This window comes from Pezoporus wallicus, unplaced genomic scaffold (genome assembly GCF_028554395.1).
Source record: "Pezoporus wallicus isolate ANWC-B61680 ecotype Strahan unplaced genomic scaffold, APGP_CSIRO_Pwel_v1 contig_8090, whole genome shotgun sequence".
NCBI classification, from domain to species: domain Eukaryota; kingdom Metazoa; phylum Chordata; class Aves; order Psittaciformes; family Psittacidae; genus Pezoporus; species Pezoporus wallicus.
Genome location: NW_026642841.1, coordinates 1,011,980 through 1,024,343, shown reverse-complemented (window position 1 = coordinate 1,024,343; position 12,364 = coordinate 1,011,980).

Genomic DNA, 12,364 nt, shown 5'->3' with positions numbered 1-12,364 from the left:
CTGCCAAGTGACAGAAAAAAACCCTGAGATTCATTTTGGGGGGTAACTGCAGTTCAAACTCCTCAGAGGAGGCTCACTGCTCGTGACACTGTGCCCAGAAATAATTTATTTGGCAATGGATGAAAAAAGGAAAAAAAGAAGAAAAAAAAAAACCACCCTTGAATAAACTATTTTTGGCTCATGGGAGCGAGCCAGGAGCCGGGAGCAGAACCATCGACACGCGGGGCCGTGCGGCCAAGCCTGCTCCACGTGCACCTGCACTCAAAGCGCTTCAGAGAGCAAGCCATGAGCTGGCCCCTGGCAGCTTCCCAGCCTAGCCGCATGTTCCTGGCACTCAGGAGCCCACCTGTATCCCCCTGTGTCCCTTGCAGCCCCCCGGGAGCTTCTATGCTACGAGATGGGCACGGGGCCAGTTTACTTGCAGAAAGAAGCCCTTGGTCAAGGGGTAGAATTACTTGGGAAAGGGAAGTGGTGGAGCCTGGCAGTGGCAGAGCTGCAGGAAGAGAACCCTGATTAATATTCCTGGAGCTCTGCACTTGCTCAGGAGAAAAACACCTACATTTAGCAGGCAGAGTAAATATCGTGCCTTAATACCGTGTGTTAATAGAGACGCTTTTGCAGCTACTGATGAGTGCAGTTTTGGAAAATTTATTGTTGCTATAAACTGAGTCTCTATCTCCCTCCCTCTCTTCCCTCTCCCTCTCTCTCTGCTGCTAATTGACAAAGAGGCCCAGTAATTAAAGGACAATAAAAGTTTTCCAGTAATTAGTTTCTGTTGTTTGGTTACAGGCCATCAATTGTTCTTTAATAATACCAATCGTTAGCATGCAGTAGTCAGTGGGTTCTCAAAGGCTTCTGGGGCACAACCACTTACCAACACTACACATTCCATTCCCATGAGGGCATCCTGCATCCAGCGGGAGATTAACCCTCTCCTAGGATGAAGTACTCCCTACCCTGCCTTCTGTTTTGGGGTAAACATCTCACATAACTAATGACCAGGAGATGGCAATTAGGGTAGGGTAGTTATCCCTACCTGAGGAGCAGGGAGGTGGGTAGCTCACATATATACGGCTAGAGTGCAGGGCACTGGCAGCCTGAGAGGGTGGTTATACCCATACCTCTGCTATAAAGCATATGGCATGGCCGCTGAAACACTTCACTGTAAAATACTCTTTTAAGGTCTAATTTGCAGAGGGGCATCCCCAGTGATTTCAGCAGGTTTAAGCAAACATACAGGCAAGTAAGCATATGCCAGTTGGTTAAATGGCTTCATATTTTCCTGCCTGAGTGCTGCATTTTATGTTTGAGGCTCAGTGTTTCTGCAAGATTTGGCACCCATGTAATGATGGCTGAAGACAGGGTTCCCTGTTGGCCTCTTTTCTTTTGCTGGACCCAGCTGAAGCTGCAATGCAAAGATCTAAGGCTTTGATCATCCTACATAAAACTTTAATCAATAGATTAGATCCTAATTTAAAATAGGTGCCTCAGATTCCCTAATGGTGGGAATTATTTGTTCCCAAAGATGGTTCCCCTCCCCTCCACTGACTGCTGAGATGGTGCAGGTACCTCACCTGGCCTAGGCATCCAGCCTGGGCTGAGGTCCCAGTGCAGCCGAGGTCCTACCACCCAACTGCCAGATGTCAGGAAAGATGAATTTGAGGGAAGTATTTAACAGGCAAAGGAGAAATTCAATCCTTCCCCTCCACAGAGTGTTTCACAGACACCTTCATACACTTGGAATACGTTTGGAGGCTCTATCTCAAATGAAATCCCACATTAGTTATGTGGTTGCTAATAATCTCCAACGGCATCACTGGTTTCTTCATTACAGAAACCAGTAGAGGCTGTCCCCAGGGAGCAAAACAGACCTCTGCTCCAAAGCTCCTGGAGTTTGGAGTTGCTTCTCCCTTGCAGGAATCTGCCTGCCCTGCCACTGCCTGTCTCTGCTTTGGATCAGGAGTTCCTCTGGTGCCGCTGCCGAGCAGCCCGATTCACTTCCATGAAAAACCTTGATTTTGTCTAATCGGAATTTTCTGACATCTGGAAGATTCCCAAAGAGCACTTCGATGCTTTCGTAGCCTGGATTCTGGATATGATTTCTGCCCATAAATAGCCAGGCTGAAGTTCAGTTAAATAATCATGGCATCCAACCGTGTGGGCCCTGCCAGGAGCTGAGCATGTGCTTGTCACCATGGGGCACATGGAGCATGGTTGTGCCGAGGTATCTACAGCTGCCCCTTGGTCTCTCTGGCCACCTTGTTCACCCAGCACCTCTTCCTCACAGTGTTCTTTGCACAGCCTTAGCCTGGGCATGCACTTGCTCCAGGAGGTCATGGGATTACAGTGTCACTGAATCCCAGCCTGGTTTGTGTTGGAAGGGACCTTAAAGCTCATCCAGTTCCAACCCCTGCCACGGGCAGGGACACCTTCCACTAGAGCAGCTTGCTCCAAGCCCCTGTGTGCAACCTGGCTTTGGGAGAGCTTCCCAGGTTGCTCACAGTTCTTTTTCTCTGCATGCCACTGTGTTCCTTTCTGACAGCAGATTTTGGGGCTCTGTCAGCAGTTTACTAGTGATGAAGAAACAAGTGCTAGGGAACACAGGTACATAACTAACGTCTCTGCTTTCACCTACCTCCCTAAACCCCTACTGGGAGGGAGATCATCAGAAATGGGAGGTGTAGCTTCTTCTTCAGGCTTCTCAGCAACATTCTCTTCTTCCACTAATGACAGAGCTGTCTGCTCTTGCAAAATGCCAAGAAGCCTCCATTTCTGCTGTGATGAGACAGGATGGGGAGTTACTTCTGCTGCCTAGGACAGGGCTCTGCATGAAGTCAGATGCACATCATCACTTTACCTGTATTTTCTTTTCAACGAGAGGGCTGAGTGTTATCAAACAAGTTGTGCACCCCCAGGGTCTGCCTGTATCTGGAGGAGGAGGAGAGACCTTAGAGACACACGTTGAATTCTGCTCTTCACCCACCTGCCTGCAGCCCTGGTTCCAGTCTATACCCATCCCTGGCTTCAGGAATTGCGAAGTGGAGGATGAGATGCCCATGTGCGCATACAAATTATTCTGTTACCTGCAACAGGCAGGGCCGCAAACAGCCAGGGTTTTGATAGACACTGACTCTTCCAGTTCTCCCTGTTCCCTGTGATGAAGCTTGTAATGAGCTTTCCAGTGGCTGGGTTTCATCTTTCTACTGGAGCCACATAAAAAGACTGGGCACATACTCGGATGGGATGTGTAGCCAGGGGAGGACTGGTTTTGGCAAAACCTGAGGCGTATGAGACAATCCATTTCTGAGACATGGGTCTTAGGGAAAATAAGAGTAATTCAGAGCGCTTCAAAAGCACCTCCTAATGCTTTTTCATGTCATATCTCAAAAATGGCTTGTCCTAGAAACTTCAGATTTGTTTAATTCAAGAGCCCTTGACGTAATCTAGCACAGATGAGAACTGAGAGACTGCAGTGCTTATTTGGAGTCATTCTCTTCCAAATTACAAATAGATTAGTGTTCCATCAGCAGCTGTGGCAGTTAGAAGGCTTTCCAGACTGTCACATCGTCCTCGGAGTTCTTTTCCAGGAATCCCAGTGTCAGACTTGTTTCACCCACGATGATCCTGCACCAAGGACTGCTAAGATGCTCTGGAAACCAAACTCACCCCTGCTGCCTCCACCAGCCAGACCTCCTCAAACCTGCTTGCTTTCTCAGATAGCAAGGCTTTCCTTTCCTATGGCTTCAGTGCCCCATCATGGTATCACTGCTTCTTTGCCGGACGTATTCCTTAGGAGGAAGGATTTGCAGGCTGAGTGAGACGGGCTCAGTCCCATTCAATGCACAGATTGTTGGATGCGTTGCTCAGAGCACACTTGGAGAGGGGTGGCCCAGCTTGTGTCCCTGTAGCAGCTGAGAAGTGCCTGCTGTGCTCCCACCAGAGCTCACCGAGGGATGAGTGCAGCCTTGCACAGGAGATAACAGGGCACAAGCTCAGCTCCTTCCCAACACCTACCATAAATACAGCTCTAAAACAAAGCTTCTTGGAGGGCTCCACCAGGGAAATGCCACAATGGACAGGATCAAACCGGGGCGCAGCGCTGCTTCCTTCTTCCCAAATTACAGCAGCCCACCAGGAGCTCTGCCCTGGGAGCACCCACCGGCAGGACCAGCCCCACTGCCCCACTGCAGCGTGTGGCCCAGGGGTGTGCCGAGTTTCCAGCCCTCCTCCACATCCCATTTCAGCCAACCCTAATTAAAATTAAGAAGTGTCAGACAACTCCTGGCAACAGTTCGGAGCTCGGAGAAGGAGGAATGAGCCAGCGGAAGTTTGGGAAGAGCTCTATTTGCAGTAATACAACTGAGATACTGCTGAAATTCGTTTCATCTCCAATGGCCAGGGTGTGGAGTTCTCTTTTTCCATACTTATCAGACCTAAGGAGAGATGCTGTGGATAGGGTGTTAATTAGAGCTGATCTACTTGGGTATATTGCATTTCAGTAAGAGAGTGAATAACCCCAGCAGATTTTAATCCTGCTGGCAACTTGCCGAGTGTTGCGGAGAGATTATCTTTGAGGGTTAAAACTAGGCCAAAGAGCTAAAAGCAGCCTTTCATGAGAGAAGAAGGCTAAGGATCTAGGCTACAAGTGGTTGACCAAAGCTCTGGGATAATCAGATTGAAATCCTCAGCAGAAAGTACATGGAAAACAAGATAAATCCCAATTGCCTGATTTCTGTAGGCAAACAGGCAAGCAGGAGCTAGGAGAATCCGGGCACTTTCTCCAACTGGAAGAAAAGCTTCACCTGATGTTACTTGCCTTCTCAACCCCATTGAATGAAACATTTGACAGAGCTACTTTGGCTTTTGAGATTGAGGAGGGGGACCCAGCACTGATGCTAAGGAGCCTCAAAGCAGTGGCATCTCAGGAGACCCTGAGGTGGTGGCCTCACGGTGTCCTAACACCTCCTTTAAGAGGTAGGTGAGATGTTTCCATGCTCAGGTCATCCAAAAACCCTTCTGGTGCCTCCACCACCATATTTATAAACCCTTTGAAGTGACAACGATTCACCCCTAAGGAGACACTGAAGGGAGATGAGCAGAGTGACCCTGGTTCACTTTGGGTGTGATTTTAGGTCAGCCCCATCCACCGGGCAGCGTTTGATGCACGAGGATTTGGTTACACCCAGAACGAGTTTCTCTTGTAAATGCACACATGGAAATGAAATTCAGAGGTGCAGTTTTCAATTGATAGGAAACAGGATTTGCACATAAATTTAACAGCTCTCAGGCCTTTCTGACGCCCACTATGCAACTGCTCAGAAACTAGGGGAGCTGGCCCCACGTTCCTCCAACATTTACTGCAGCTTCCTCTCAGACCTCTCAGCCTTTTGCTGCGTGAGCACCGGGAACACTAAATTCAGGGTTCAGATAGCATAAGGGAAAGGGGACACACTGATACGTCAGGTCAGAAGCATCCATGGTGCTGCATTACAGACTGGGGAGATGAAATCACAAGTTCTGTGCTCTGAAGGAGCGAGTTTCAGAGACCAACATGGGTAGGTGGGAAGTTGGGGTCAGAGGAGTTAAAGGGCGGAAATCTGCATCCTTCGCAAGGATGGGAAATGTACCACATCACAGAGGGTCCAGCAGATGCTTTGAAATCAATCAAGAGAGACATGAGCAAACAAGGACATTTCATCTGCCTTTGTCTTCCCCTCCGCTAACAGTAAATTAACACCGGTCTTTAGGTGAAGTGATCTGCATTTGGAGGAGAACAGCAAAGCATCACTCTGTGATCACAGACACAAGGAAACCATCACTCTACGATCACAGACACAAGGAAAGCATCACTCTGTGATTGCAGACACAAGGAAAATTCAGGAGATCAATATAAGAGGTGCAAATGAAAGGAAAAAATAAGCTCGAGCTTCTCAGAGCATTAGGGAGCAAAAAGTGTTGAAGGAGGTTCAGAGGGTCTGAGATCATTGTGAATTTCCATGTGCTTCACCTGACTCTTCACTGTCAGCAGCTTCTGAATGCAGAAGGTCACTGCTGAAAAACTCAAGTATTGAAACTTTTCAGCCTGTAAATGAGGGAGAAATTAATTTGTGTCCTTTCTGCTTGGGAGCATGAGTTGTAAATCACTCCATGAGCCGGTTCAGGGCAGGACTGGAGTGTGATTATATGATGGCTGGATTACTTTGACATAGCTTAATTCAATTAAAACACAGTTCTTGTATCCTGAGAAGAGACCCAGATTCTCCTCCAGTGACTGCACAGAGACTTGCACTGAAGTAACCACAGGAGGGAATTACACCATTTGATGACCTCAGCTCCAAGTAAAGATAGTCTAACCCTACAGTGCCCACAAGTCATGACATCAGTGCTGGTCCCACAAGGGTATCTTGCAGTCAGTGGGTATCTTTGGTTGGAGGAACCATGGCAAAGCCAGAGTTTGCTAAACAAATCAAAGAACTGAGGAAGGGCACACGGACACAGAAATAGCTCCATCCACCCCGCTGCAGTGGATACAGACAGACACTGGAGCATGAGAGCATGAGGCGCAGCAGCATCTTTGGTGTATGTGGTTACTGCTGTCATTAACTTTGCTGGAAACCCTGCTCATTTGTCCTACACTTGAATTTGAAATGAGTGCTTCTTGTTTGGATCTTCTCTTCCACCTCTGATGTAGTGAGCCTTTGGAAATGAGAGGGAAATGAAGCCAACCCAAAGGGAGGAGTAGATATCAGGCATGATTTTCGCCTTTATTGAGAGATCAAGCCTAGGAAATTGTTTCCTTCCCACATGGCTTCTTGTAAGTCCCCTTCAGAGACGATGCTCATTAATGCCTAAGAGGCTTCAGTGCCGTAGGTGGATATGAAATAACAGCAGAGCATCTGTTAGTAGGTCTCAAAATACCTTCTGCTTTGACATAATAATTACTTCTAAAGCTGAATAGGGATTTGGTGTGTTAAAATTCAGGAAAATAAATTAAAACTAGCTTCAGCTATGGAAAAGGCCAAACTGCAATGGGAAAGGACTCTTACACTGTGCTTGAGACCATGGCTGGATCAATTCAAGAGGTGTCTGGTATTTAAATAGGAGTGATGTTTACTCTCAGAATATTGCTAGAAACAAAGGGTCAGCTCTCCTGCATCATACCTGTTAGATCTCATATTCAGGATAACAATCCTATATAGAATCTAATTTTCATTACATTTTCTTGAAATCAGTATGATTTAAACACAACCTTAAAATTGTGTGTGTTTTCTTATGCCTACTAACTTCGATGGTGCCCAGTCTTGCTCCCTCCAGCCAAAGGGAGCAACTGTTGCTGCTTAGTGGATATAAAAAGGAGAAAGCAATGCAGCTGAAATGACAAAGCCTTTTCATTAGGCACAGGGGACTCAACTGTTCGTTGCATAGAGTAGTTCCTAAAAACAGTGAAAAGGCAGTGGATGATGAAGCACAGGAAAGAATAAGAAGCAAACAGCAAGAAGAGGGTTTTTTAGTAGCTTTTATCACTGTTTCTCAAAACTTTCACCTGGGAGCCCTGGCTCACCTGCTGCTGAGAGCACTGGGTGCTATTGAACAGCCATGGGAAACCTGCCCTGGGTTAAGCTGAGAGCACTGAGAACATCCTGTAAGTGAGGACTACACTAAAGAGCCCATGCAGTGGGATGAGGTGATTTATTGAATAGCGTTTTGAAAGGGTCCATCAACTAAAAGGAAGGGGGGTGAGCGTCATATGTAGTGTTATGGGGGCTAATTCTCCAGCTTTGTCAGGTATGAGTGAGTCTTTCTTTTGGATACCAGGAGGAATTCCCCCAGCTAGTAGCAAAGGTCTCTCTGCTACTACCCTTAGTCACACTACAGACTAACAGTGAACAATTTGGACTGTTTCCAGGTAATTTAGGAGTGCAAAAAGTTCTCCTGATTAAAAAACTTGGGACATCTAATTAGAGACTAATACAGGTTCAATGTGATTGAGCTGAGTAGTCATAAACCTCTTAAAAACATTCAGAAAAGCAGCACCTACTGAGGGTGTTTGTCTGTAAAGCCAAGCCCTACAGGTTTGTTCATGGACCTGTCAGTCTGGCTGTCCAAATGGCTTCTGGCCTTTATCTATACCATGTCATTAGATGTGACTTTAGTCCTGTTTTAGTACAGCGCCTACCTGATACCAACTGGGTGTAAAGAATCACTCTGAGGTCAATAGCTCTTCATCCTGTGGCTTGGCTTTGGCTGATACATAGGGCACCCCATGACAAGTGGATCAGGTAAGTCCTACAGTATCCTCTTTGAAAAGGATGCTTGGAAGAAGCTGCTAGAGGTGGTACAGGGATGGGATGGGGACTAGATCACTTAGTATGCAGCTTTGCTCAGTACAGAGCAATTCTGCTTTGCCTCCATTAATCTCAGGATGTAAATCAAGACAAATGAACTCAGCTTCCAGGTTACTGGAGATAGATGACATTCATTCAGTCTGGCATTTAGCTATTCCTGTTGTTTACATTTGATGCCTTTTATAAATACACTATTTCTGATTAAGAAGAAATCTTTCTCTAAAGGTTTGCCTAATTTTTCACTTCAAAGTCAATCTTTAAAAACCTCTCTGCCATTATCAAGCCTGCAATGGTTTCATCCTAATCCCTCTTACAGTCTCCATTCTTATCCTTTGCTGAGGGAAAATGATAAAGATTTTTCTGACACATAACTCGAATGCAGTGCTGAAAGATAAGCTGTTTCAGAATAAAATGATGAATTTCAATTCCAAGCATTGGTTAATATTGCCATTTTTCTAGATATTTTCTACTGCAGATTGAACAAAGCATGTAAGTTAAAAGGCCTTTGCCTGAAATAGGAGCTCATACTTTCCTAAGATTCCTTCTTCCTTCTAAGTTTCCACTTCTAAGTATTGTCTTTCTATAGGAGCTAACATCCAGAGATCAAAAGCATCTTTATAATTAAAATTCAATCAAAACAAGGTCTTGGAAGCTTCCAGTAGGTGACAAAGCTGTAGGTGAACTTCGGTTGAAGATTGCTAGCTGGTTTTATTGTAGTTTAAGGTGCTTAAAGTTTCCCTGTCTTAAAACACTAGCATTCAGAGTTTGTCAGAAATACTCACAGGAAGACTGAATGAGGAGGCATGAGTGGGCTTGAACACTTGTCTTCGCAAATTCAACAGTCTTTCAGTGCAATTTGCATTGGAGGGATGGATGTGTAAGTTTACAGTTATGATCTGAAAAGGTCTGTCCCAGGGATCTGGGAGAAAAAGTCTTGTCTTGAATAAAGAGGCTTAGTGTAATTTTTTGGTGGGTATGAACTGGAATAGGTTCATTAAAGTCAATAGCTGCGTCAGCATCACCAGCTGGAGATTCCTGAATCAAAATCCTAGGAAACTGTATGTCTAAAACACAGATTCAGTTAAATACTTGTGTTTTGAAGGGAACCAGATGGAGAAATGTCTGCTCTGTTTATGCTCTGGCTGTTTTAGTTCATTTCTGGGGTGAAAGAAATCATCCATGGTAGTGTGTACACATCCCACCTCCTCTTGCCATAAGCTGTGTGTACAGAGCAGGATATACTGATTAATACAAAATAGAGTTCACTGCATCTTTAATATCACCAGGGGAGTATTAACCCAAGGAAAGTGGTGGTTCAGGGGGTGTTCTGGGGCTTCATCTTTCCCTCACCCTGTCTCTCAATTCCTTGCTGGACACTAGTCTGTGTCTGCAAACCCATTCTTTGGGCTGCTTGTTTCTTGCTCAATAGAGAAACAGCCACAGCAGCAGCTGGAGTCCTCCGTGGCCCTATTCAGATTGCAGCAGGACTATGTCAAAGCACTACCTGCCCATTAATACCACTGGGATCAGTGCTATGGGATCCTGCCAATCTGCTGCAGCAATGGCTATAACCATGAAAACATTTCCATCAACCAGCCTCCAGCTACAATCTGCAGCATTAGCAGCACCGTGTTGCAGATACAAGCAGTGAGTAGCCCTGGATACTAACACCCAGGCTGAAAGCTCTTATTTTTAAATCAAAGCACAGCTGTGGTGAATACCATGTGTGTAGAAAGCGAAGTCCTGTGTTGCTGGAAGTTGCTCTGATAAGTACTGTGCAGTAAGAATGTTGTATAGCTCAGTGAGGAACATCCCTGGCCCACAGAACCTTCCCCACAATGTTCTTGCAGTGGGACAAGTAAGGGGACTTTATTAGGATTTGTGGGGTTAGTAACACTGAGGAAGTTAGAGACTAACCCTTAGACCCCAGAAAATGCACGTATTCACTTAGAGGCTATGTGAGACCTTCGATCAAGTGTGTTTCTGACCAGCTGGCCAGGAGCTTGAGCTCAAGTGATGCACAGAGCAGCTGTGTGTGATTAACTGTGGGGCTGCTGGCTGCCTCTCCTAGTGCAGGGCCTCTGGGAGATGTTTTCCCCATAAAACAGTATTCAGTAGAGGTGCATCACTAGAGGTGGAATGGCAGTAGTTGGGACTTTCAGCCTTTGGTGTGGAAAACAAAGCTAGAAGCCACCAAGTCAACGATGGCTTTAGATTTACCATGTGGAGATGATTCAGTGGGGAGAACTATACATCAGGAACTCCTATGTCCCTTATTCAAGTGTCTGTCTTCATCTAGGATAGTCTGTGCTGTTTCCAGTTTTGATCAGAAAGTTCATCACTGTCCAGAGACGCCTTTTCTCAAGGAGATCTGGTCACAATCAATACATTCCCAACATTTAGGGGCATCCTAAATGTCCGATTTCCAGGAAGTGTTCTCAAGAAAACCCCGATCCCAACCTGATGTTACGGAGATCTGTAATGTACCACATCTGTAATGTACCAAATCTGTTGGTTTGCTGAATGGCTGTTTTCGAATCATGAAATTGGCAGTGATACAAGCCTAAAAATGCAGCAAGAGGAAGCAGGCCCTGTTTAGCTGGTGAGAGAGGGCAAGCTTCACAGCACTGTTGGGTCTTATTCTGTTGTTTTGCACATAAAACCTCTCATTAATGGCACAATGAGGTGCAGGTCCACATTGGAGACTTTTGTTCTTGGGCATTACAATCACCAGTTCTCCTCCTTTTCTGCAACACTCTTTATTTTCTAGAAACCTTTGGAAATTATTCACTTCAGTTTTATTCCTCAGAGACAAAATGCTAATCCCCTGGCACTTCAGATGGTGAGGGGAGAGGGAAGGAAGGAAGGAAGGAAGACCTATGCAGTGTATTCATTCATTATTCCCCAGTACATGGGAAGTCATCTCTTTACATGATTGACCTGCCTGGATTTGATTACAACACACAGCTAACCTTTTCCAAATCTGGTTGTGTCATACAAGAAAAGGGTTGAAGGCTGTTGCCATGGTATTAAGGTATCTCTTGAGAAAGAAGTGGGGGGAAAAGACGGAGAGGAAATGATGCCGCTTTACTTCCTAGCCAAGTATAAACAAGAAGCACACGCACATGTTTTTGTTTTGGAAGCTCTTTCAGCTTCTTATCGAGCCTTATCTATCAGTGCATTTCCTCGGGAAGGGAAGGAGGAATTGTCTGCTTTGCAGATCAGTGTCTCTTCAGCGGGTGGGAACGGGAGGGGGGAGATGACAATTGGAGGGAGGGGGAAAAAAAGAATAAATCAGTCTTGGCACCATTCATGATTTATTCATGAGACACGTGAGGTTTGCATTTAAATGTGACATTCTCATGATCCCAATATTGTATATGCAAATCTAAAGCTTTCTGCATCTCTCCACATGCCCAGCTTAAGTCTCATCTCAGATCCACAGCTCTGGAAATGCAAAACCAGAGAGGTTCACGCGGTTTCTGGCTTCCTCCCTGTTTACTCTGTGACTCAAGGACCGTAAACCCTGAACTGCTCTTAGTATCGGGGGTATAATTTACATGTCTTTATTTTTTATTTTCTTATGATATTGAACGCTCACAGTCAGGAAATTATTTATTAATGGTTTAACTTTCTGAGGGCTTGGCTGAGCTTTCCAATTGATTCCAAACGGAGAGTTATCACCCAGGATAGTGTATCAAGATTAACACAGAGTAAGGCTGCACAGCTCTGAACAGAGTTTGCACCTTAAGCTAACACTTCACACGTTTAAGTTGTCACTCAGATAAGAGGGAATGATTTTGTTTGCAGGTTTTTAATTAAGGTATTATTGATATATTAAAACAAATGTACCAGATGTGTGCATTACACTGGCACAGGGTGCCCAGAGAAGCTGTGGCTGCCCCATCCCTGGCAGTGTTCAAGGGCAGGTTGGACACAGGGGCTTGGAGCAAGCTGCTCTAGTGGAAGGTGTCCCTGCCCGTGGCAGGGGTTGGAACTGGATGAGCTCTAAGGTCCCT